This window comes from Leopardus geoffroyi, chromosome C1 (genome assembly GCF_018350155.1).
Source record: "Leopardus geoffroyi isolate Oge1 chromosome C1, O.geoffroyi_Oge1_pat1.0, whole genome shotgun sequence".
Classification (NCBI taxonomy): Eukaryota; Metazoa; Chordata; class Mammalia; order Carnivora; family Felidae; genus Leopardus; species Leopardus geoffroyi.
The window spans coordinates 49863907-49867532 of record NC_059328.1 but is presented as its reverse complement, the minus strand read 5'-3'; positions in this window follow the sequence as shown (position 1 = coordinate 49867532).

Here is a 3626-nt window from a genome sequence, read left to right as displayed (position 1 = left end):
GTCCCTTTCTAAGTTCTCATAAAACCCCAGACTCTTCCATCTTTATGCTCAATAAACTGCCTTATAAGGTCTTACTTGTCTGTCCCTCACTTTGGACCGTAGGCTTCTTGGGAGGGGGAGGGACGAATGTCTACTTCTGAACCATAGCATCCGTGCCATGCCTGGTCCAATCCAAGTTTGTGAAATGGATGCATACATGTAGGCATGAAACTAGAGAAGGGGAACTGAAGATCATTCCCCACTCCAGTGTAAGCTTCTAGAAGGGTGGGGGTTTTGACTGTTTCATTCTTTGCTGTAGCCTCTGTACCAACAACCATGCATGGGACATAACTGGCACTCAATAAACAGCTGATGAGAAGGTGAACTCAGATAAGACTTTTTCTGTGTGACTCCAAAGGGTGGAAGTTTGACAGTGGGGAGAAATTCCAGGGAGATTATCTGAGAGACATTCTAGCCCTGTAATTAACCAGCAGGAGGCTCAGTCCTGTGCAAGCCTTAACCAGAAGTCAGGTTTGGCAGCATGGTTGGAACTTCCTTTTCACTGGGTAAATAGTTTTCTTTTTCTTTTTTTTTAATGTTTATTTATTTTTGAGACAGAGAGAGACAGAGCATGAACGGGGGAGGGTCAGAGAGAGAGGAAGACACAGGATCTGAAACAGGCTCCAGGCTCTGAGCCGTCAGCACAGAGCCGGACGCAGGGCTTGAACTCACGAACTGCGAGATCATGACCTGAGCTGAAGTCGGACGCTTAACTGACTGAGCCACCCAGGCGCCCCATCACTGGGTAAATAGTTTTCAAAACAGTTTGTAGACCACCTGGGAAACTCCTGCAGAAGTCATCCAAGGTGCATATTAATATTGCAGGTCACTGGCTAAGTCAGAATTTCTGGGGTGGCTCCACAAATCCGCATTTCCCCCTGCTTTCCACTTTCTGTGGACACCAGGAAGGTTCAACAATGGCATGAGCTACTCTAGAAGGATAGTGAAGCTACTCTGTGGGAGAGCAAGAAAAGTTTTGGTGACTGATGTTGGGTAACACTAGGTATGTGTCTGACTCTCCCACTAAACCCTCCTAAATAGTTCTTGAAATAGCACAGTGTGGGCACTCCAGACGATTTGTTGCAAAATATGAATGTGTTCACAGACTTGTTTAAAAAAAATTAAATAAGCGCCTGTGAGTGATGTTGTGTTCATTCTTTATACACTTAGGAAAGATGGAACAATTTACATGAACCGACAGGTAGATGTGGTTATTTTTTTGGACTTGAAATTCTTTTTATATTCACAAATAACACAACAGATATAAAGTCATTAAATTTCTCTCTAACATCTTTTAAAGTTATTATTTTTTTTTTTGCTATTACATTTGCGTTACAAATTTCCAGTAAGAAGGAATCTCTTAAAGTTCACTCGAAGTTGACCTGGAAAGGGAAAATGGTGCTTGAAATTGAGGAACCACAGTTATAATGACCTTAATCAATTTACAAAACACTTACCAGGAAAGAAGAAGTGAAGATACATAAATGTGGTGCACACAACATAAACAACTTATTTTATTTGGCAGAAGATACCTTTAGGGAGAGTAATGGAGGGGCTTATTCCTCTCTGTCATGTTTTATCTTTAGCACTTACAAAGCATTGGCATTTTCAAGGCACTATTCTGATCACCTTGATGCCTTCCTGCCTGGGCTCTTCCTTTCAAATCAATAGAAATATCAGCAGCAGAAAGAATAAAGAAATCCTTGTCAGACTGGGAATGCCTTTTTAAAATAAACTGGGAGGAATTCCTGACTCTCATATTTGCAATTTTCAGCAGGTGACCATGGATATGCTTTTGACCTAGTGAACAGATAACCATTTTTACCCTTCTGACTTTAATGCATTTTAATATCTGCATTTTCTATTGATTTGGATGTGTAAAGGAGATGATTAAAATGCTGTCATCCAGCTAATGGTTATTTGCTCTTCAAGGATACAGCCTGAGGCATTGCTGAATATGACCTCCCAGTACCCCATCTTTTTCACTTAATGGGGGGGGACCCTCTGTATAGTAGGTTGAATAGTGACCCCCTCTGACAAGTATATATCTATTCATAACATGCATATGTGATCTTATTTGGAAAATGGGTCTTTGCAGTTGTAATGAAGTTAAGGATCTCAAAATTAGATCGTCTTAGATTATCCAGGTAGGCATAAATCCAAGTGTCTGTGGAGGAAGAGGAGAAGACAGATATAGGGGAGATGGTAATGTGAATATTGGAGCACAGATTGGAGTGATATATCTACTAGCCAAGGAAGATCAGGGCTACTGGCAGCCACCAGAAGCTAGAAGAGAGGCACAGGACTGTTTCTCCCTCAGAGTCCCCAGACTTGCAGACATCTTGATTTTCAGACTTCTGGCCTCCAAAACTATGAGAGAATACATTTCTGTTGTTTTAAGCCACCCAGTTGGAGATACTTTGTTATAGCCATCCCAGGAAACTGATACATTATGCTTTGGACTCAGTATCTCCAGTTTATTGCCACCCCAGTCTGCTGCTATAAGGCTTATCCCGAAGTGTGAGACCTCCTGTTATAGTGTTCTGAGGGATCTTATTCCACAGTCTGTGCTGGGCAACTAGACTTTGAGAATAATCACGACCATGTTGGGGTGGAGAAAACTGAAAAATAGTCGAAATTTGTTGTTCACTTATTATTTGTCAGGTGTTGTGCTAGGAGATTTACAATGCATTCATTATCTTTTTCAATGTTCACAGAGGATCTCTGAAGTCGGTTCCAGTATTTTCTTCCATTTGGTAAATGAGAAAACAGAGGCTCAGAGGATTTACCTAGAACAGTTCAATTATAGTGTTGAGACGAGGGCTGAGCTTTGAACCTGGGTCAGCCTCTCTCCAACGTCTTCTCTCCAGATTTCAGGAAAAACAGAGAATGCTTTCATGGCCAGGTCATGCCAAATAGAGCTCTGATATTCATGAAGGCATTTCTGGAGATGTGTGCGACTTCTTAGGTTTTAGAAATCACTCTACTCCAGTAGGGGATAATGGACTGACTCACTCAGGATTAGTGACTTAAATTTGATTTTCATTTAATTCCCAAACAATGTTATAAAAAATTGTTATGAACACTGTTACAAGTCATGGAATATTGAAGGTTTCTCATGAGTAAAAGAAACCACCAATATTAAATTTCAGATCTATTTGGTTCCTGAATCACCTTACATTGAAAAATGTATCCTTACACCATAAAAAAAAAAAAATGTTAGTGAATGACCCTCTAATCTCTGTGTAGGAAGGATTTTTTAAGCTTAAAATTAATGGAAGGAATCACAAAGGAAAATTTAGATAGCCTGACTACTTAAGAATTAACTAACAACTCTATGTCCAAAAATATTTTAAACAATATTAAAGGGCAAGCAAACATCTGGAAAAATACTTGTGGCAAATGTAAAGAAAAGCTTAACAGCCTTAATGTATAAAGATGTCAAACATATTGAGAAGAGAAACAATATTACTCTCCAGTAGATAAATGAAGCAAGGGAATAGTGTGATGAATTATGGTATGTCATATGATAAGACATTAAGCAGCCATCTAAATGATGTTTAGAAAGGGTATTCAGCAGCAGGGAG